Here is a 25,018-nt window from a genome sequence, read left to right as displayed (position 1 = left end):
GCGAGGGCGGCTTGGAAACAGCTCCGCGCTCTCTTAGCTTCGGACCTCGCCCCCAGTAGTCGCTCCTCTAGCCTCTGACTCTCTGATGAGCAGACGGCAACCCGTCTTGGGGCTGCTCGGCCCTACGTAGGCACCAATGTATCATCGTTACAGGAATAAACTGGGTCCATTCCACTTCATTACTTTTCATTTTACAGCGCCCTCCGCTCCTGACCTGTATCCTGACGAACAGCACATTACAAGAAATACTGCAAAATATTAAAGACTGTAATACGAACATCAAAACCGAGCGAGGTGACACAGTGGTTAGACACTGGACTCGCATTCGGGAGGACGACGGTTCAATCCCGAGTTGGGCCATCCTGATTTAGGTTTTCCGTGATTTCCCTAAATCACTCCAGGCAAATGCTGGGATGGTTCCTTTGAAAGGGTACGGCCGACATCCTTCCCCTTCTTTGCCTAATCCAATGAGACCGATGACTTCACTGTCTGGTCTCCTTCCCCAAACCAACCCAGACACCAAAGCAAATATATTACAAGGAAAAGATAGTCATATCAGATAACAAAATAAAGACTATATGGGATATAGTGAAGGAGGAGACCGGTAGAACATGACATGAAGAGGGACAAATAGCATTAAGAGTAAATGATACATTGGTGACAGAACTTTTTAACAAACATTTTATAACTGTCACTGGCAAGATGACATGCAGTTGTCAGGTTCTGTAGATGCTGCTATGGAATACCTCAGACCAGATATTTCAAGTAACTTCCATAATATGAATTTGACCCTCACTACCACAGCAGAAATAATATCCATCATAAAATCATTGAAATCAAAAACATCGAGTGGGCATGATGAAATATCAACAAAGTTAATTAAAGAATGTGATTCTGAGTTAAGTAAAATATTAACCTATCTGTGTAATCAGTCATTTATCAGTGGAATATTTCCTGAATGGTTGAAATATGCTGAAGTTAAGCCACTGTTTAAGAAGGGAGATAAAGAAATAGCATCAAATTTCCTTCCAATTTCACTTTTGCCAGCATTCACAAAAATTTTAGAAGAAGTAATGTACAATCGGCTTTATATCCATCTTATCTCAAATAACATACTTTCAAAGTCGCAGTTCGGATTTATAAAGGGTTCTGATATTGAGAAGGCTATCTACACTTACAGTGATAATGTGCTTAATTAATTAGACAAAAAATTGCAGGCAACTGGTATATTCTGTGATCTGTCAAAGGCATTTGATTGTGTAAAACACAATATCCTTTTAATTAAATGAAAATATTATAATGTAACAGGAAATGCTGCAAAATGGTTCAAATCTTGTATCTCTGGCAGGAAACAAAGGGTGTTATTAGGAAAGAGAGATATAGCAAGCATCATCCAACTGGGAATTTGTTACATGTGGGGTCCAACAAGGTTCCATTTTAGATAGAAGAAGTGGACAGTGTTAAATTCTTGGGATTACAGCTTGATAATAAATTCAACTGGGAGGAGCACACCACAGATCTGCTGAAGCATCTTAACAAATCGCTATTTGCAATGCAAATTGTGTCAGACATAGGGGATACAAAAATGAAAAAGCTGGCATACTATGCTTACTTTCATTCCATGATGTCATATGGGATTATTTTTTGGGGCAATTCATCAAGCCAAGCTAAAGTTTTCTGGGTACAAAAACGTGCAGTAAGAGTTATATGTGGTGTGAACTCAAGAACATCCTGCAGAAGCCTGTTTAGGGAACTGGGGATACTAACTACTGCTTCCCAATATATTCATTCCTTAATGAAATTTGTCATTAAAAAATATCACTTTTTCAAACCAACAGCTCAATTCATGGAATGAATACTAGAAATAAGAATAATCCTCACAAGGATTTAAAGTCACTTATTCTTGTGCAAAAAGGTGTGCATTATTCAGGAACACACATTTTCAATAACTTGCCAGCAGCCATAAAAATCTTAAAAACCAATGAAATTCAGTTTAAGAGAAGCCTAAAGGATTTCTTGGTGGCCAACTCCTTCTACTCCATTGATGAATTTCTCAGCAGAACAGTTCTTGCCCTCTACTGCTCCCTCTACTACCATGGAAGTCTTCCCTCATGTCATAACATATGTCCTATCTTCATATATATATATATATATATATATATATATATATATATATATAACTTCTGCACAATTTCAGTGCAGTAATATATTCATTGTAAATAAGTGTGTGTGTGTGTGTGTGTGTGTGTAAGTATAATCTAACTTCTGCACCAGTTCAGTGCAGTAATGTGTTCATTGTAAATAAGTGTTTAGTAGTTGTATTACACGTTTATTACCTTATAAATAAATAAAAAATTATTATAAATTCAATGCATTAGTATTTGTAAAATGATTCTTTCATATAGCGTTCATTAAAAAATGACGACCATGCCACTTGGGATCTGTGGAATGGTACATTAGCTTATTTGTTTGAGTTGTAAATATTTGTCATGTATTGTTGTTTCTCTGACATGTTCTACATCCTGGAGGACCTCCTCACTACGGATCAATGGGAATGAAAGTAAATCTAATCTAATCTAATCAGAGCAGCACTTGCAACCTACTTCCTCAAATATTTGCTGGATGTATCCCAATCTCTGTCTTCGTCTACAGTTCTTGCCCTCTACTGCTCCCTCTACTACCATGGAAGTCTTCCCTCATGTCATAACATATGTCCTATCTTCCTGTTCCTTCTCCTTGTCACTGTTTCCTAAGTGTTCCTTTCCTCTCCGATTCTGCGCAGAACCTCCTCTTTCCTTGCCTTATCAGTCCACATAATTATCAACCTCCGTCTGTAGCACCATATCTCAGATGCTTTGATTCTCTTCTGTTCCTCTTTTCCCACAGTCGATGTTTCACTACCATACAATGCTGCGCTCCAAACGTATATTCTCAGAAATTTTTTCTTCAAATTAAGGCCTTTATTAGACACTAGTAGACTTCTCTTGGCTAGGAATGCCGTTTTTGGCAGTATTAGTCTGCTTTTGATGTCGTCGTAGCTCCGTCCGTCATTTGGTTATTTTGCTGCCTAGGTAGCAGGATTCCTTAACTTCATCTACTTCGTAACCACCAAATCTGATGTTAAATTTCTCTCCGTTCTCAATTCTCTAATTTCTCATTACTTTCGTCTTTCTTCTATTTACTCTCAATCTATGTTCTGTACTCATTAGACTGTCTATTCCATTCAGAGGATCCTGTAATTCTTCTTCACTTTCACTGAGGATAGCAATGTCATCAGCGAATCGTATCACTGATATCGTTTCACTTTGGATTTTAATCCCACTCCTGAACCTTTCTTTTATTTCCATCATTTCTTCATCGATGTACTGATTGAACAGTAGGGGGTGAAAGATTGCATCCCTCTCTTACATCCTTTTTAATCCGAGCGCTGCTTCTTGGTCATCCATTCTTATTATTTCCTCTTGACTGTTGTACATTTTATACATTTTATATATTAGCCGTCTTTCCCTGTAGCTTACCCATACTTTTCTCAGAATTTCGAACATTTTGCACCATTTTACATTGTCAAACGCTTCTGCTAGGTCAACAAATCCCATGAAAGTATCTTGATTTTTCGTTAGTCTTGCTTCCATTATCAACCGCAACATCAAAATTGCCTTTCTGGTACATTTACCTTTGCTAAAGCCAAACTCATCGTCATCTAACACATCCTCAATTTTCTTTTCCACACTTCTGTATACTATTCTTGTTAGAAACTTGGATGAATGAGCTGTTAAGCTGATTGCGCGATAATTTTCACACTTGTCAGCTCTTGCAGTCTTTGGAATTTCGTGGACGATATTTTTCCAAAAGTCAGATGGTGTGTCGCCAGACTCATACATCCTACACACCAACGTGAATAGTTTTTTTTTTTTTTTTTTTGCCACTTCCCCTACTGATTTTAGAAATTCTGGTGGAATATTATCTGTCCCCCGTGTCTTATTTCATCTTAAGGCCTCCATAGCTCTCTTAAATTCTGGTTCTAATACTGAATCCTCTATCTCTTCCAAATCGTCTGCTGCTTCTTCTTTTACCACATCAGACAAATCTTGCCCCCATAGAGGCTTCTTTTATATCTGCAAACTGACGATGTATTGCGTGTACTACAATGCCTTTAAATGTCCCTATAGCCACAAATCTGATTGAAGTCCGGTGAACGGGGGAGGTCATACTAGTGGACCCCCTCGACCAATACACCATCCGTGTAACGTTGCGGCGAAGTACTGTCGCCAGATAAATAAAAAAAGGATTGTGATGCCCCGCCGCGCGTAAAACACAGTCATTGTCTTCCTGCAATGGTAACGTTCTACAATAGCGTTCGTAATCCTGGGAATAATAAGCTGCTAAGTTCACAATCAGCAAAATAAAATTTCACAGTTTCACTCGTAACATTTTACTTAAGGTACAAGCTGGTAACCTGAGCACGCTTGATTATTAAATTTAACATATTGTAATTACTAAACTGTTTAATATCACCAGCTAGTAAAGCAGGCAGTTTTAACATCAAGACACCTTCAATTAAAAAGAATCTCTATGCCTCAACGTTTAATTAATTCAAGACTTATAACTGGTAGAATTCCAATAACTAAAGTTATAATACAACCCACAACTTTGTTAAAACATCGTAGTAGCAGGAGAAAAGCGACGAAGGGAGTTAAACTCATTCTGAAAAGCTCCGTGCAAAAGACTGGTACAAGAATTATACACAGTCATCACACATCTCAACAGTTCTTCCTATCAGATTTAGACAGGTATGATAATCAATTACATTTTAGAGCTGTAAAACAATATTACCACATTTGTCATAGTATCTTAAAACAATTACATGTAATTTAAGCGAAAGTACCAGAGTTGAACCGTCTCCACAAACCAACAGCATAAATAAATTTATCATATCAGTGTCCCAGTGGCTCGGTTGGCCACACTGCTCCTTTGGCCCAGTCATACACATTCAAACAGAGTACCTGCTAGACAACCACACCTGCGGAATTTATTGTTAACTGCTGTCGGCAAATAAATTCAACCTCAGTGACATAACATAAACTCAAAAGAACCCATAATAAAAAATCTTTACCACAGTCATCAGCCGCCTCATGGAGTTCAAAACAAATTGCAGCTTGTAGAAGATGTCGCCCACCCGTGCAATATTTACAGATTAAAACAAATCGCAGGAACGTATAAGATACTTTTGGCACTCCCTTGGAAATCTTAAATAAGAGGAACACATAAATTTAGCATATCGTATCACGATATTTGGCATCTGTTTTGTAAACATTAAACCGGAAACAATTTTCGTCGATCCGTGAGTGATGGTGCAGACGATCTCGTACGAACACTATTAAAATATCCCCACGCAGATAGTATGTTCTCTCACTTTGGTACACTAAACCCCGTTAAGACGTTACTCAGGTGGCGGAAGCTCACTATTAACACCCTTTATAAGATTATTATAACCAATCAATTATTCAAAAACAGTCTTAATCGCATTTATTATTATTATACCGCCAACTGGTTTCAGGGGTCATCTTCTGGGCGTTTACACCATTGGTCGACTGCTGGTGGTGTCACTCCTGCCGTGAGTGACACCACAAGCAGTTTACAATGGTGTAAACGCCCAGAAGATGACCCCTGAAACCAGTTGGCGGTATAATAATAATAAATGCGATTAAGACTGTTTTTGAATAATTGATTAAACATACTAATCGCTGCTTCATCTCCACAACCATGTTGTCCAAAAATTATTATGACTGCCACAACAGCTGGTAAACCTCAGCGATTCACTTTCGTGACATGATCAAAACCTCAATTAACCACATGGAAAAACTGCAGATCTGCAACAGAAAAACCGCAGAAGAACCGAGATACGGTTCGCGGGCGAAACATCAGACGTCGGTGTGAAATTTCCACAGTATTTCGTACAACTTATCGACATCTTCAGGTGCGCCCAAGATGTGTTTTCGTCGCACCTGAAGATGCGGTCACAGTAGCATGAATATACATTTATTGCTGCAGTGGTTATGACCGCAGCAATAAATTTTATATTCATGCAGCTGAGACGGACAAAATAAAAATTTATTAATTTCCTCAGTGTTGTACAGTTCCGGACCTACCGTACTTTTCTTTCGGTGAGCGATGACCATCTTCAGATCTGTATCAAAATATACCCTACTATAATATAAAATACCATTAGGGTATGTTTTAAAACAGATATGAAGATCACCATCGCTGACCGAAACCGGAAGTCTAAAGACTCAATAACACCTTATTAGTTATGACTTCCAATAAATTTTTAGTCGTATAAACGTATCTTTTACTGAACACGTTTCAAACGACACCAGTGCAGCGCATTTTCGACCAATCAAACGGAGAAGAGGAATAAGCGGGGTGGGGAGATGGAATAATATTTTTGAATGAAAAAAAGCATGCACCAGTGGCGTTAGGGTAGCGTCTTTCACTTTTAATCCTAAAGTTCTAAACCCGCCACTGCTGAAATTTTGATTACTAATCAGCATTGGCGGTGGAAGACTTCCGGCATAAGAAGTCACCCTCATTCTCCCAAAGGTCTTGTCAAAAAGGGCGGAGGAGCGGACAGAGGTTCAGGGATGGGAAATTGCCCCTAAAGGCGGAAGAATCAGCAATGATCAACGGAATGAGGATGCAGAAGGCAATGGAAATCACTGCAGAGTAAAATTAAAGCAATAACAGCCCTTGAACGCAAAAATGAAGTCTTTTGACCTAGGTTTCGGCAACTACTAAGAGTGCCTTCATCAGAAGTAAAACATTCAAAAACGATTCAGATGACTCTGAGCACTATGGGACTTAACATCTATGGTCATCAGTCCCCTAGAACTTAGAACTACTTAAACCTAACTAACCTAAGGACAGCACACAACACCCAGTCAGCACGAGGCAGAGAAAATCCCTGACCCCGCCGGGAATCGAACCTGGGAACCCGGGCATGGGAAGCGAGAACGCTACCGCACGACCACGAGCTGCGGAATAAAACATTCAAACTGGCCTATAACCGAAGTACAAAGACTTAGCAATTGTTTTTAAAGTGTAAGTACTGATTAGCAGTACAAAAAAGAGAAGAAACAGTATTTACATGTCAAGTATAAAATAAATATCAAGCGATATTGCTTTAGTCACAAAATTTTAAAATATAAAACATAGAAGGCAAGCCACTACGGGCTGCTCACACATGTTGAGCAGCGGTAGCATCAGACTGAGGCGTCTGCTTTAGATGAAGTTAAGGAATTGTGCTACCTAGGCAGCACAATAACGACTGACGGATGGAGCAAGGAGGACATCAAAAGCAGATTAGCACTGGCATAAAGGGCATTCCTGACCAAGAGAAGTCTACTAGTATCTAACACTCAAAATATAGACAGACGAATATTATGATGAAGATTATTTAATACATGAAGTAAAAGGTAATATTTTATCTGACAGCAGTAGATGTGGTAACAATTTGTCGATTTAGAAGAGAAGGGGTCTCCAATATCAGAATCAGAATTTAAAAGAGCTTTGAAGACCTTAAGGTCAAATAAGGCAGAAGGGATAGATGACATTCCATCAGAATTTCTCAAATCATTGGGGGAAGTGGCAACAAAACGACTATGCACATTGGTGTGTAGAATGTATGAGTCTGGCGACATACCCTATAACTTTCGGGAAAATATCATCCGCACACTTCCGAAGACTGCAAGAGCTGACAAGTGTGAGAATTATCGCACTATCAGCGTAACAGCTTATGGATCCAAGTTCCTTAGAACAATAATTTACGGAAGAATGCAAAAGAAAATTGAGCATTTGTTAGATGACGGTCAGTTTAGCTTTAGAAAAGGTAAGGCACCAGAGAATCAAGTCTGATGCCGTTGACAATGGGAGCAAAACTACATAAAAATTAACTTAACATCAAGACTGATGGTCACGAAGTAGATGAAGCTAAGGAATGCTGCTACCTAGGCAGCAAAATAACGACTGACGGATGGAGCAAGGAGGACATCAAAAGCAGACTAGCACTGGCAAAAAGGGCATTCCTGACCAAGAGAAGTCTACTAGTATCTAACATAGACGTTAAACTGAGGCAGAAAATTCTGAGAATGTGCGTCTGGAGCACAGAATTCTGTTGTAGTGAAACATGGACTGTGGGAAAACCGTAACAGACGAGAATCGAGGTATTTGAGATGTGGTGCTGCAGAGGAATGTTGGACATTAGGTGCACTGATAAGGTAAGGAATGAGAAAATTCTGGGCAGAATCGGAAAGTAAAGAATTATGTCTGTTAAGACTTCAGGGAATGACTTCCTTGGTAGTAGGGTGGAGGGCAAAAACTGTAGAGGAAGACAGAGATTGGAAAACATACAGCAAATAGTTGAGGACGTAGGTTGCAAGTGCTACTCTGGGATGAAGAGGATGGCAAAGGAGAGGAATTCGTAGCATCGTTAGCTGTTGTACGCAAGCGTGGAAGTAATCCATTTCATTATTCAGTGAGTTTATGCTTCCGCAGAGTCGACAACGTGTTGATACGCCAGAAGTTCGGAAAGCAAGTTACACGTATCGTCCCAGCTAAGACCGTTTCACAACAAGAGTGGGCCACTGTCAGATGGAAGTACATGTTCTGCGTTTTCTGCACAGACAGTTCTGCTGCGGTGCGGGTAACGAGTACATCACAGTGTGTGTGAATGATATGGTACCGCAACCGGAAACTTATTCCAGAGTTGAAGCAGGCGCGACAGTCCGATTTTTGTGGGCAAAACGTCTAAACTGCACACAGATTCACAGTGAAATTCTCACAGTATGTGGACTAAATGCAATATCGTGTCCAGCCGTAGCGAAATTGTGCCAACAATTTGACCAAGGCCGCACAGAGGCAGGTGTATATATGACTGCACGGCACAAAGCTTTACACCTCGCCTGGACCCGTAAATACCGATATTGGACTGTTAATGACTGGAAACAGGTTGATTGGTCGGTCGAATCTCGTCAGATTGTATCGAACGGATGGATGTGTACTGGTATGGAGACGGCCTCATGAACCGATGCACCCTGCATGTCAGCAGGGGACTGTTGAAGCTGGTGGAGGCAGTGCGCAGTTGGAGTGATATGGGCCCCTGATACGTCTAGATACGACTCTGACAGGTGACACGTACGTAAGCATCCTGTCTGATCACCTGCATCCATTGATGTCCATTGTGGATTCCGACAGACTTGGGCAATTCCAGCAGGACAATGCGACACCCCACACGTCCAGAATTGCTACAGAGTGGCACCAGAAACACTCTTCTGAGTTAAAACAGTGCCGATGGCCATCAAACTCCCCAGATATGAACGTTATTGAGCAAATCTGGGATGCCTTGCAACGTGCTGTTCAGAAGAGATCTTCAGCTCGTCGTAGTCTTAAGGCTTTATGCGCAGCCCTACAGGATTCATGGTGTCAGTTCCCTCCAGCACTACTTCAGACATTAGTCGAGTTCATGCCACGTCGTGTTGTGGCACTTCTGCGTGGTCGCGGGGGCCCTACACGATATTGGGCAGGTGTACAAGTTTCTTTGACTCTTAGGTGTATATATAGATAGTGAGACATATGTGTAATAAATGCAAAGTATCTCAAGAAAATGTCTTCTCCAAGTTATAAACAGTACCTGCAATAGCGAAGAAATAACTTCATTACTCGCTTCGAAACAGATAAAGGAACTGAGGGTTGAATAACACTTACGCGGTTTTTTGTTCTACTGATTTTTATTTGTATGAACTAGCTTTCGGCTTTTTAGGCCATCTTCACAGAACTACTGGCTGTTGTTTACAAGGAGCTTGTGTTCTTAGGAACCAAACATTCTGGACTAAGATACAACGCACTTACATACGATCTTTAGTTGTGGTATTGTCTTTGGAATTGTCAAATGGGTCTTTTGACTTTACACAATAAAGTAAACCTGCTACTAACCACTAAGTGTCCCAATAGTAAACAGTTTCACACCCCAATATAATGTAATATCCCTTATGTTTTTACATTCATAACTTTAATTCAACTATAACAATGTAATATTTGGTATATATTTATGCACAATTTTGTAATAACTAAATGTAACCCCCAAAGAAAACATCGCCGTTGTACAACCAACAATTAAAGTCCAGTACAACTGTTAACAACAGATACCAAAAATTGTAATTTTTTTATATTGTGTATTCTAAATAATTCTAATTGTTGTCACACATGGTACTGACAGACCATAAAATGTGATTTATTATGTTAAAGAACAGTTTTACAGAACAAAAAGTCGAAAGACCCGTTTGTCAATTCCAAAGACAATACCACAACTAAACATCGTATGTAAGTACGTTGTATGTTAGTGCAGAACGTTTGGTTCGTAAGAACACAAGCTCCTTGTAAACAATAGCCAGTAGTCATCTGAAGATGGCCTAATAAGCCGAAAACTAGTTCATGCAAATAAAAAATCAAAAAATCAGTAGAACAAAAAATCGCATAATCGTTATTCAACCCTCAATATAGAATTGTTCTATCAAGAAGCGACGGAAGAATCCATAAATAAGATAAATGAATTATTTGACAGCGTGACACCGCAGTAACTATTAATGGCTACTATAGTGCTGTATACATAACTATTATTATTACTATTAGTGAATGAAGTCAGAAACAAAGCATTAAGAGCGGAAAGTATTCCAGTTTCTGCCAGTTCAGAAGTAAGGAGTGCAGCTATCAAGAGATTTATGCATAGTAAGTATAGTGCACACATATTGAATGTGATTTTAAATGTGGTTGCAGTGTGCAGAAAAAGCAAGCGCCGCAATGCAGAGGAATAATGCAGGGGAAGTTTGTTTGGTAACAAGTGTCTACCCTCACTGTTGACAGTTACTTCCTTCTCTAAGATGGAGTTGTGGATAGCACTCGCAGTGCACCACGAAAGTGTCATTGATATTTCATCATTTAAAAAATAAAAGTGTTCCAAATAAAGTCTTTCATTGTACAGTTTAGTTGGATGCTAAATTTTGTGATGGTGTGGGGGAAGGGGAGAGCAACAGATGGCAGGCGAGGGTGGGGAGGGTAGAGCGGGGGTACTGGCTAATGTTTAATTGCTCTCAGGGGTAATGGTCTAAGGAAACTTGGGAACCACTGGTCTGAGGAATGGACACACACCTCCTCGCCTTCGCGGAAGAAATGCGGAGTTGCGCAGTTAGCAGGGAAGGAGTTGCGCACACCGAAGATGAGGCAAATGCCACAAACATCGATGCTGTTTCGTACTGTGCAACACTGGCATCGCTGCGCAATGCCATAAAGAAAAACGACTTGGAAAATTAACGAAGATGTTGTTCTCCACACGATATTACAACACCAAACACGGTGAACACAACACAAGTTTTGCTTCAACGTTTTCTATGGGAAGTTTGGAAGCATCTGCTATAGAATCCAGATCTTGTAGCATGTGACCACCAGCACTCCAGCCAACTGAAAGAACATCTGTGGGGAAAGAGATTTTGCAATGATGAGATCATTCAGACAGTGGATCATGAATGACTCCATAACCGAGGATCGGATTTCTATCGCCGAGAAACTCAATAATTGGTTGAACGTTCCGAGCGTTCATTTCAGAGGCTTGGTGACTACGTCAAAGATGTATGTGCGACACTCTGAGGCATGGTGCAACATTGAATAAAAGTTACTTACTCTGCCATAATAACTTGTAGCCTAATTTCTTCAAGTATAGATTCACAGGTCTCTACGTAATTTCTGAATGATGTAACTTACTTTCTGAGCTTCCCTCTTCCATGTCAGGAAAACAGAGAAACCAAATATATTTTATGAACGCTACAAAACAGCACAAAAAACAGTATTTTTTAAGTAGAGCAAACGGACCTACAGTCTCAGTTCAGTGAATATCTGATACCTTAAACAAGATCCATTAGAAGTATGGAATCATGTCATCAGTGCTACCTCTCTAAAACTGCAAAAAACTGTGATTAAATAATTGATCTGTATATCCACATCGTCTGAAATACTGCTCTCAAACGCATTGCCTACTACCTGTCAACAACGTACTAGACCACAGGGGAAACTTGTCTCAAGAACTTTATTTTTGCAATCTATAGGCAAGAAGCTGTGAGATATTTAAGGTTAATTAACGCGATATTTATTGATTAACAAATACGGTTTCGGATGTATCTGTGTGTTGATTTTTACGCCATTCTGTAAATTCGTCATTTAAAATCAATGTTTAATATTGTAGGATATAGCTTCCGCCTTTTTGCAGACACACTGTTTTTTCTTTTTACCCAATATGTTTCAGCACCTCTGTGCCATCATCAGTGGGTTTTTCTTTATTAAAAACTGTAAAAAGTGAACATATTTTACGTTGTAACTGATCTAACAAAGTGAGACCTAAAGAAATTTGCTGTTCGTTTTGCTTCTTACCGTGATTTTACATTTTATGGTTTTGCAGGACCAACTGTATGGTGTCCTGCACCGATACCTTGTCACCTCCAAACCAAACGATACAAATGTGAATTCCACCGGCAAGTTAACACATCCTGTGGCTTTTTTTAAGAAAAACTTGGTTTTGGCGTGTGAAAACGTTTTGCTTAGTGTAATTTCGTTTTGTATAAACACTTATTTACTTCGCAAAATACGATGGGCACTATGTTGTGTTTCCTAACCCAGTCGGCGTTGACGTATTCCCGAGATGCTTTGGCATCGAATTTGAATTTTGTTTACTTTCTCTCTCTCTCTGGACGCATGCGCGCGCGTGTTGTGTGTGTGTGTGTGTGTGTGTGTGTGTGTGTGTGTGTGTGTGAAGCTCCTTTGTTTGTCTGTGTTGCTTTTTGTGTAAAGTTCCTTTAATGTGTAGTGTTTTCATTTAAAATTTGTTTGTTCTCTGCTATAGGCGGAACATCTATGCTATAATTTAACTGCAAACATGTTATGGGGCGACTATTATTTAGACGCCGATGATAAACTCAGGAATATGGCACATCTCTATCTACAGCTGAGCCTTTAAGCAGTGTAGTTACCTAAAGAAGAAGAAATTAGTCCGAGGTAGGAAGTTGAAAGAATGGTACACAAAAAAAGGCAAAGTTTTCATTTTGAGCTAACGTGAGCTTGAGCGTGAGTGCCCTCCAATACGCCACAAAACGAAAACGTTACGAGAGTATTGCCAATACGGCGCGGCATTCGCATCACGGTCTAGCGCCGCCAAACTGCCGCGGGGTTGGGTCAGAGGGCGCTCCGGCGCTGTCGTTAGATGTGAACAGGTATTTGCAAATATGGGCAACGCAGTGTATGTACGGCCGGGGGGCGTCTGTTTGTTGGGAGTGGAATCAATCGCCGCGATCTGCGAGACAGGAGATTGCATGCAAATTGGTGCAGGGGAGCAGACCGACCGGCGCACGGCTGTTTGGGCGCCGGCAGTTATTGGCCACGCGAAGGGAGCGGCGGTGCCACAGGTAGCGATTTCACGGCCTCTGCTGGGGAAGGGGGAGGGGGGAGGGGGGCTCCACTGGCGTGTCAGCTCGTGCCCTCATCCGCTCCAGAACTGCACTTATTCCGTTGTCGGCTGTTGATTTACCGCGCTCTATTGTTTCCTTTTAGAGGGCGTGCGCCGGCCGGCCATCGAGATAAGCGACTCGTGATTTACGCTGCGGTGCCGGTGGGGGCGGCGGGGGTGGCGCGGGGGCGGTGTGGGGGCGGAGGCAGACGGCGCTCTCGTTATGCGCGCAGCCCGGGGGCGGCTCTCAGTCAGCCGCCCCAAGCGTCTCATTCCACTGCCACGCTTGTACGTTGCCGCGCCTTGTATCTTATGGAATACACTGCGGTGACAAAAATCATGGGATTGCTATATGCAAGTTTACAGTAGAGCCGTTGGTTAAATATAGGTATATCGATGCATCGATATTTGTCCAAAATACATCGATATAAGCTGCGATATATTTTCGAACGTTATACCGATATCGCAATGCCAGTAACGAGCGCCAATGGCTTTATTTTATATTATTTTTTCGGCAATTTTCAGCAAATATTTGATATCGTTCTTTTGATATTGAAATAGAACATAATTTTAATTCACTGTGTGATGGAGTCTTACTGCTTTTTGAGTTTTCATCTCGTCCAGTCTTTCTCTTTCACTGTGTGAAGCAAGTATAGGTGGCACAAAAGAAGAAGTCCAATTCCGCTGAGTGGTGGGGAAGTCGGTGTGACTGGAATAACAAGATTTCTGATGTGAAGAAACAGCATACCCGTTGCGTTAAAAAGCAATTTTTAACGCAACCAGTTTCCTATTTCTTCACATCGGCATTCTTCAAAAACAGTTGTTGAAAATGATGAACAGAATCTATATGAGGAGATTGGTCTTTGCGGTGGGCGGAGATGTGCGGGTGTAAATGTTGACGCAATTGGCACTCGGCGCTACCAACAGAAACTGCAACGTTTAACTTCACCACGCAATTTTGACACTACAACTGCTTGGTCGCTGGCGTTTGCACAAATGAAAAAAATGATTCAAATGGCTCTGAGCACTATGGGACTTAACATCTGAGGTCATCAGTCCCCTAGAACTTAGAACTACTTAAACCTAACTAACCTAAGGACATCACACACATCCATGCCTGAGGCAGGATTCGAACCTGCGACCGTAGCGGTCGTGCGGTTCCGGACTGAAGCGCCTGGAACCGCTCGGCCACCACAAATGAAAGAGCAGCTAAGTCGACATGAGGCGTTCAGGACAAATCCGATATGTGACGAAACCGAACGACGGACACACTAAACACCTTTTATTGTGCCACTTACATGCAGTTACTACTGTTAGCATAGTGGTTATCGCCAAGCATGATCGTACATCGTTTACATTTTCGAAGGCAATTACGTAATTTTATTCTCCACTTTGATGACACACTGTGCAAACTTAAACAGCTTGCATATACTTCAAATGTCTTTTCCAGCCGATTCCCTCTCAGTGCGTCAGCATCTTTGGCGGCACTGAGGTATATACCTTCTACGAACACTAAATGGCTATTCGGATTCCATCCAGTTTCTTTGCCATTAGATGTCTTAAAACAAAAATTTAGATATTATAAGATCTTCCCTTCGGGAATCCAATTTGCTTTTCGTCGTCCGTCAACATCCCCTCCACCCTGTGTGTTAGGACCCGACCATACCAATAAAGTTTGTAACGCAGACTCCACGATAATTTCCACATATTTTCGTATCACCTTACTTAAATGCCAAACTTCATTTCTTCGGCACTACTCCCCCTGACCTGCTTACGTTAAACAGCTGACTCAAACATTCCCATAATACACTCGGCCCATGCTTCACTAACTCTATTGGTATGTTTCCTGGTTCGAGAGATTTTCCATTTTCCAGTTCTTTCATATATATTCTTACTTCTGCTGTAGTTAGATTAGGGTCGGCCGAATCGGGCTGGGGGACCAAGTAGTATAGGAAGAGCTGCCACATCGTAGTGATTGTTGGAACTCGGTGTATAAGTTGAAAAGTGGAAAATATTGTCAGGTGTGTTCGTTGTTATGTTCAAGTTTGTGGAAGATGTGTTGTTTCTGGTCAGTTCTGAAAGTATTCAAGTTTGTAAAATAGCTTTGGATTCAAATTACTGCACCTCTCATAAATCGTACAGTAACATGTGAAGTGTTCGTTACTTAATAAGTTCATATACTGGGGAACAGGTTATGGTGTTACCGGCACGTAAATAAGCTTGCGCTGGACTACCAACTACTACCAACATAGGGAAAAAAGTATTCTGCATTTCCAGTGAAACGGGTCAGTACAGTGTGGATATAAAGGGCCAATACTTTTATATCAGTTAACTGAAATTATTATACTGTTTTCGTTTTGTATTAGTCTGTTTTCGTTGTATATTGCAGATGGTAAAATGTGAAAGGAAAATTGTTTCTTTGTGGTCCGAGGATGATACGCAAAATGCAATTAAAACTTACCTGGAGGGCAGAAGTCAGCGCCAGGCAGCGATGATGTCTGGGGTGCTGCATTCCTGTCTATGAAGACGACAGCAAAGTGGAAAAGATTCTCCAGCAAAGGTATGAAGTGGGCAAACAATATTTAGTAAGAGGCAAGAAAAAGAAATCCTTTCAAGAATCCTGAAGTTACGTGCATGTCGCTTCCCGTTGGATTCCAATAATATAAGGAGGGCTAACATACAAAAAAAAAAAAATTTTCAGACGCCAATGCTTTTAATAAAGAGGATGTGGCTGACATCATTTCCTTCTTAGGAAGAACTACCGAATTTAGTCACTGGAAAAACCTCAGCTGATTTATAATGCAGATGAATCAGGTTGCCAAATGAACAACAAGCCTACAAGAAAAGTTTTTGCCTAAAAGGGAAACGAAGTTGTTTATGCAGAGACTTCCGTAGCAAGAGGAGAACTTGTCACCGTCTTAGCTTGTACTGACGTCACAGGACACTTTATCCCCACCACGGTCATACTTAAAGGTGAAAAAAAAATTACCTGACTTTCCTGTCGGTTTTCCAAACGACAAATTCCGGCTGGGTTATTGGAGAAGTATTTCTCAAATAGCTGAAACGTTTCCAATCTCACCAAGTTCATGGGCACTGCATCTTACTTGTGGATGGTCATGCGTCTCACAAAACTTTACAAGCGCTCCAGTTTTGTGAAGCAAATAAAATTATGATATACCTAACAATCCATACAACACACCGCCAAGCCTCTGAGAGTGTTACGTATGCGCAGGGGCTACGTAGACCACGTGCACAAAGCGCTTTCTAACTGAAATGAAATATCGTGTGGCCAGGGCTCCCGTCGGGTAGACCTGTCGCATGGTGTAAGTCTTTTGCGTTGACGCCACTTCGACGACTTGCGTGTCGATGGGGATGATATGACGATGAACACCCAGTCCCTGAGCGGAGAAAATCTCCAACCCAGCCGGGAATAGACCCCGGGCCCCTTTGCATGGCATTCCGTCGCTCTGATCACTCGCCTATCGAGGCGGACGATTTCTAACTGTAAATGGTTCTATTTCTAACAAACCTATGTATAATGTGCTACATTTTATACACCATAAATGACAACATGGCATGAGGTACTAACTCACTCACAATGGGACACGTTTTATAACAAAAAAAATTTTTTGGACACCAGAAGATGGTAGGGCATGTGAAAAATATCATGGAATGATTCCCATGGTACTATAGGGGGCTATCGAGGGTAAAAACTCTGCGGGAAGACAGAGATTGGAATACATCTAACAAATAATTAAGAACATAGGGTGAAGATGCTACTGAGATGAAACGTTGGCGCAAGAGAAAAATCCGTATCGGGCAGCATCAAACAAGTCGAAGACTGACGAAAAAGAAATCACTGATCATTGCAAGAGACTTAAATTGCAGAATGGATATACAACACTACAAAGAAAAAATAATAGCGGAAAAGTTGTATGAAGAAGGCCTTGTCCTATTAAACACTCCCAACTACCTACACATATTTCCCACAACGGCAAAAGCACAACAGACATTGCATTCATAAGGGGACCAACCAGGAGCAATATATCATCTCTCTAGACTGCAGAAAGCACACCACTTCCGAAACATATGCCTCTGGAAATAAATATCCAAGGACCAAGACAAAAAGAGCAAGGAAAAGAAGAAGAAGCTCTTTCGAGAATAATAGATATCGGCAAAGTGGAAGAAAAATCAGACGACATAAAACAAACTAAAATACTAGTAGACAATATGCGACTAAATTTAGCAACAGAAGCGGTAGGAGAACTCCTAAGGGAAACCACCAATCCCAGGTACAATAGAAGAACGAAAAAATGGTTCGACACCGAGTGTTACAGTCTAAGAAAGGATGTACTAGAAATCCTACGTCATCTAAAACGGTGCGCGGAGAACTCTGCACTCCTCATGACTTACACCGAAAAACTATGTATCTACAAGAAAACTCTAAAGTAAGAGAAGAGAACATTCTGAACAAGAAAAGGAAAGAAACTAGTGGAGGAAGCCTCAAAGGACCTATATGTTGCGCCTCGCCCCAGATAACGAGCTGAAACCCATTACATCGATATGAAAACATGGGAGACGCTCTTCGACAAGATACTGCATAAGGATGGACTAAAGGGGAGACCACAGGGCAGACAACATACAGTGCCACAAACAACTAGGGAATTGGTCCCATTGTGACATTAACAGCACCGAAAACAAAAAAGCTGCAGTCGCTGACAGAATATTGAAAAGTCACTGCCCAAATGCTAACGCCAATGTCGACAAGACTGTACAGTAAGTGCATAGAAACAGCCTCCATTCCAGAACGATGGAGACAGTCAAAAGTAAAAGTGCTACATAAAGGGAAATGAGACCCTAAGGACCCTAGAAAATGCAGGCGTTGCTATAGAAACTTATCTATCAAAGTGTTCACAAAAACAGTAACAGGAACAATAAAGCAACCAATCGGTGAACAGCGCCCCGAAAGCCAAATGGGATTTAGGAAAGGAGGATCAACTCTGACTACAATAGAGCTCCTGCTGAAGAGCATAAGGAAAGAGTTCTATGCAGTGTTTATAGACTTCAGGAAAGCTTTGACTTTACAAACAGAAAATTAGTGACCAAAAAACTAGAGAAAACCCAAAGTGAAAACAACATATGCGCAATATTGCGATGGAACGTAATAAGGATCTCGCACAACGTCTCCCTATCGGAGCCGATACTCCAACCAAACGGAGTACTTTAGGGAAATCCACTGAGTCCTCTGTTATTTATCCTCGCAGCGGAGTAAACTGTAAGAATACCCCAAGGGAGGGTGTAACCTCATATGCATATGCAGACATATTATTATAGGCGCTAAGAACATTGGAGAGTTACCAGAAGCAATAAACAATATGGAAGATTGGTACGTCGAAAATGGCATCGAAATAAATGTGGCGAAAACAGAAATGATAGTTCTTCGAAATGGGGTAAGAGCTCCTGAACAGCCGAGATCTTTATACCGAATAGAAAACCGAAAGTCGTATCAGGCTTCAAGCACTTAGGGGTCACAATACAAACAACTGCAAAATATTTCACAAAACGTGTAACAGAGAAATAGAATACTTTAGATCACTCAGCCTAGAGACAGTAATGACGCTACTCATTGCCACGATCTCACTAATACTGACGAACGGGCCGGCCGAAGTGGCCGTGCGGTTAAAGGCGCTGCAGTCTGGAACCGCAAGACCGCTATGGTCGCAGGTTCGAATCCTGCCTCGGGCATGGATGTTTGTGATGTCCTTAGGTTAGTTAGGTTTAACTAGTTCTAAGTTCTAGGGGACTAATGACCTCAGCAGTTGAGTCCCGTAGTGCTCAGAGCCATTTGAACCATTTGAACTGACGAACGGCATAGAAATTAACGGACCACATCTTATAGTGAAAAGCATAACAACACTAGAAAGAGTAAAGGCGACCTACAGAGCGACAATAATTGAATTATATGAAATAAAACGGTTTGCTTTAGGGCATTCAAACTGCACGGCTGGCAGCGGCGAATGATGGAAATCAGTATGTGTGTATGGTTTGGTTTAGCGACGAAGTCCAGTCTCATTTCGATGGGTTCGTCAATTAGCAAAACTGGCGCATTTTAGGGGAATGAGAATCCGGATTTCGCAATCGAGAAGTCCCTTCACCCCGTCATCCGTTGACTGTGTAGTGTGCAATGTTCAGTCACGGAATAATCGGTGCAATATTCCTTGATGGCACGGTGACTACCGAAAGGTATGTGAAGGTTATCCAAACGAAACTGATTTCGAAAAGATGTGGTTCATGCAAGAAGGAGCTCGATCCCATCGAAGCAGGAGAGTGTTTGATGTCCTGAAGGAGGACTTTGGGGACCGCGTTCTGGCTCTGGGGTACCCAGAGGCCACTGCCATGGGCGTCGATTGGCCGCCATAATCTCCCAATCTGAACACATGCAACTCCTTTTTGTGGGGCTATATTAAAGACAAGGCGTACAGCAATAACCCCAAAACCATTGCTGAGATGAAAACAGCCGTTCAGGAGGTCATCGACAGCATCGATGTTCATGACGCTTGCGGAGGTCATGCAGAATTTCGCTATAAGTCTCCGCCACATCAACGCCAATGATGGCAGGCATATCGAACGTGTCATAACCTAAATCCGGATATCTGTAGTGATGTTCAACTGTTGAATAAAGTGTGCACACGGGGTAGTTTGTAACAAATTTACGTTTTTTTCCTTCTAGTTCAATAGTTGTCATCCTGTATACAGGGTGTTACAAAAAGGTACGGCCAAACTTTCAGGAAACATTCCTCACACTCAAAGAAAGAAAATATGTTATGTGGACATGTGTCCGGAAACGCTTACTTTCCATGTTAGAGCTCATTCTATTACTTCTCTTCAAATCACATTAATCATGGAATGGAAACACACAGCAACAGAACGTACCAGCGTGGCTTCAAACACTTTGTTACAGGAAATGTTCAAAATGTCCTCCGTTAGCGAGGATACATGCATCCACCCTCCGTCGCATGGAATCCCTGATACGCTAATGCAGCCTTGGAGAATGGCGCATTGTATCACAGCCGTCCACAATACGAGCACGAAGAGTCTCTACATTTGGTACAGGGGTTGCGTAGACAAGAGCTTTCAAATGCCCCCATAAATGAAAGTCAAGAGGGCTGAGGTCAGGAGAGTGTGGAGGCCATGGAATTGGTCCGCCTGTACCAATCCATCGGTCACCGAATCTGTTGTTGAGAAGCGTACGAACACCTCGACTGAAATGTGCAGGAGCTCCATCGTGCATGAACCACATGTTGTGTCGTACTTGTAAAGGCACATGTTTTAGCAGCACAGTTAGAGTATCCCGTATGAAATCACGATAACGTGCTCCATTGAGCGTAGGTGGAAGAACATGGGGCCCAATCAAGACATCACTCACAATGCCTGCCCAAACGTACAGCAATGAGTCGCATGTCAACACAAGCACCGAAGTCAACATTACCTTCCTTCAATTGGGCCAACTGGCGGTGAATCGAGGAAGTACAGTACATACTGACGAAACTAAAATGAGCTCTAACATGGAAATTAAGCTTATCCGGACACATGTCCACACAACATATTTTCTTTATTTGTGTGTGAGGAATGTTTCCTGAAAGTTTGGCCGTACCTTTTTGTAACACCCTGTATAAAGAAAACAATATGAGTGTCCAAAACAACACGATCCGGACTTGTATACCTGCTAGAGAGGGAACCCTTCGTCATTGAAGCCCTACGAACAAACCTGACGCTGCCCAACACCAGCGCTTCGGAAAGTCCACTAAAAACATTGAAGGAAGAGAGGGAAGAATTACCTCCAGAATTTTACAGCACAGGTACCATAACTGACCGAACATGGACAAAGGAAAACTTCGAAATAAGACACGTGATCACCAGAATGGCAGTCCGTGGTTTATTTGCAACAACGTGGCATATCATGAACCAAATGCAATGTGTGAGTATAAATTGTGTCATCAAATATGCAAAAGTTGTCGTATAGAACTCTGTACCAAAAGGTCACGCTTAATAAGTGAACATGCAAATCACAATATGTGAAATTTCTAATTTCGTGTATTATTATTATCATTCTACTTTGAACTTGTATTACTATTTGGCTTCAATAAACTTATTATTATTTTTAAAAAAAATGCCCTTTCTTGTACCTATGTTTGTCCGTCAAACGTCTTACATCTGTGATAGCTCTTTTTACAGGTGTCCACTTCTCTTCAACCGAACTGCCTACTGTTGTCTTCCTTATCGTAATATCAACATCTTTAGTGAACTTCAGACTCGTCTCAACCTTTCACTGTACTTCAGTATCGTACTTCCTTCCATACTGTACCTTCCAGATGATTTTCTTGAGCTTCAGTATGGTCTTCATCATTATTAAATTGTGATCTGTTCTTGGTACGACTTACGATCCAGTATGTGGTTTCAGAATCTATGTGTGACTGTGCTGTCATCGAGTGAGAAGAACCCAATAACCGTTCACAGTAATTCGTTCTCTGTCCTGCTTTCCTGCTAACGAGTCCTACGCCCGTTGCACCAATGTCTGCTCCTGCTGATAGTAGCCTGTATTCGTCGGGCGAGAAATCTTTATCTTTTTTTCATTTGACTTCCCAACTACATTTCCGAACTAGACGGCAAGGAAACACCGTCAGGAGACGTTTGTAGAACGCCAGAATGTACGACCTTGTCCTTCGGGCGTTTCTGCACGTGAACTTGCATCTGAAAAGTGTTAACACCAGTTAGTCGAAAATATTTAGGAATCTTTATAGCAGATCCTGTAAAGAGTTCCACAGGGAATCCGGAAAATTCTCACGTCGTCGAAAGCTACATAGGAAGGACATACATTACACAATTTTATAGTACGTAACTTGAGTGCAACGTAAATCTCGACGAAGAATCCGAGGCGACAGAAATAAACCGTGCTTTTTGCATCTCCGCCAGACTTTTGGTGATGTGTAGACGGAGGGAGATTCCGCCTTTGAATCACATCCGCCCCGGTAATAGAGCGGTTTCTCGGGGAGTATTAACGGCAACAAATTAAAACACGGTCGACTTCTCTAATGAAGAGGTGGCCACAACTTAGAGGAATTCCGGTCCCCTTAACGAGCCCTGAAGGCATCGGTTAGGATCTCCGACCGGGCCGGCCCCGGCTCGTATAACATCACAATCAACGGCTTCTGAAGAAGCACTGGCCGCCTGATGCCTTGCTGGCTTTCTCCCATAAACCGTTAACGGGCTGTGTCTAGTGTCTCACGCACGGCCAATAAAGAGAACGCACTGCTCGAAACACGATCGTCTGCTTCTCCCTCATTCGTCCTCTTGATTGTATTTCGATTAACCTTTGCGTTATAGCGACACTTGTAAATGCTTTTCCTATCGCTGAGCGAGGCCAGCAGCCACTTCTTAGAAACGATTGTAATTGAGGTAGAGATCGGAAAGATTACAGGTAGAGTATGGAGAACCTTGCATGACTGTGTGTACTAATGCGCGTTGGAGCCGAAACAGAGAAATTAGTCCCTTTACCGCTGCCAGACGCTCGTACATCTCTTCAAGAAACTACTCCAACACAGCTGCCGAAACACAGAATCAGTGTAGCGTGCTGGCAGGGCGTGATGGGGCGGGTTCGAGTTTTTGGTCATGTGCGTAGGTTTTAAATATGCCCTCGTTCATTGCTTTTTACGCAGATGAAGGATGAAGTTACGCAAATGCAAATGCACGTGGACCACATTTTCGCTATTGCCCTAACACTGCGGCAACGGCCTTGCCGCAGTGGATACACCGGTTCCCGTGAGATCACCGAAGTTAAGCGATGTCGGGCGTGATCGGCACTTGGATGGGTGACCATCCAGGCCGCCATGCGCTGTCGCCATATTTCGGGGTGCACTCAGCCTCGTGATGCCAATTGAGGAGGTACTCGACCGAATAGTAGCGGCTTCGGGCAAGAATACCACCATAACGATCGGGAGAGCGGTGTGCTGACCCCATGCCGCTCCTGTCCGCATCCTTCCCTGAGGGTGACACGGCGGTCGGATAGTCCCGGTAGGCCACTCGTGGCCTGAAGACGGAGTGCCCTAACACTGAAGCATTTACCTTGACGTTTTAATTTATTGCGACGCTCGTTCAATTTTTTTCTGAAAGCGGATTGGTTTTACTCGGAATTACAGCACACCATATTACGTCGCCCTCTTTTGGCTACAAAACCTTGTTTTCCAACATAATCTCCGTTCCAATGAGACGGCCTTACGCCGTCTCTTACGCCATGTCACTGGGAAGGCCTGTGTGCCCCCACGGTACCGCTTTACTTGGTTGTTGGTTGTTTGGTAGATGAGACCAGACAGCGAGTTCATAGGTCTCATCGGATTCCGGAAGGATGGGGAAAGAAGTCGGCCGTGCCCTTTCAAAGGAACCATGCCCGCATTTGTCTGGAGCGATTTAGGGAAATCACGAGAAACCTACAGTACTGGCCATTGAAACTGCTACACCACGAAGATGACGTGCTACAGACGCGAAATTTAACCGACAGGAAGAAGATGCTGTGATATGCAAATGATAAGTTTTTCAGAGCATTCACGCAAGGCTGGCGCCGGTGGCGACACCTAAAACAAACAGCAGTTGTCCGGCGCTGCCTGGTGAAACGTTGTTGTTATGCCTCGTGTAAGGAGGAGAAATGTGTACCATCACGTTTCCGACTTTGATAAAGGTCGGATTGTAGCCTATCGCGATTCGGATTATCGTATCGCGACATTGCTGCTCGCGTTGTCGAGAATATGGAATCGGTGGGTTCAAGGAGATTAATACCGAACGCCGTGCTGGATCCCAACGGCCTCGTATCAGTAGCAGTCGAGATGACAGGCATCTTACCAGCATGGCTGTAACGGGATCGTGCAGCCACGTCTCGATCCCTGAGACAACAGATGGGGAGGCCTGCAAGACAACAACCATCTGTACGAACAGTTCGACGACGTTTGCAGCAGCATGGACTATCAGCTCGGAGACCATGGCTGCGGTTACCCTTGACGCTGCATCACAGACAGGAGCACCTGCAATGGTGTACTCAACGACGAACATGGGTGCACGAATGGCAAAACGTCATTTTTTCGGATGAATCCAGGTTCTGTTTACAGCATCACGATGGTCGCACCCGTGTTTGGCAACATTAGAAGCATGTATTCGTCATCGCCATACTGGCGTATCAACCGGCGGGATGGTATGGGGTGCCATTGGTTAGAAGTCTCGGTCACCTCTTATTCGCATTGACGGTACGTTGATCAGTGGACGTTACATTTCATATGTGTTACGACCCGTGGCTCTACCCTTCATTCGATCCCTGCGAAACACTACATTTCAGCAGGATAATGCACGACCGCATGTTGCAGGTCCTGTACGGGCCTTTCTAGATACAGAAAATGTTCGACTGCTGCCCTGGCCAGCACATTCTCCAGATCT

This window comes from Schistocerca piceifrons, chromosome 2 (assembly GCF_021461385.2).
Source record: "Schistocerca piceifrons isolate TAMUIC-IGC-003096 chromosome 2, iqSchPice1.1, whole genome shotgun sequence".
In the NCBI taxonomy this organism is placed as follows: Eukaryota; Metazoa; Arthropoda; class Insecta; order Orthoptera; family Acrididae; genus Schistocerca; species Schistocerca piceifrons.
The sequence above is the reverse complement of the archived record's forward strand: the minus strand, read 5'-3'. Positions refer to the sequence as shown.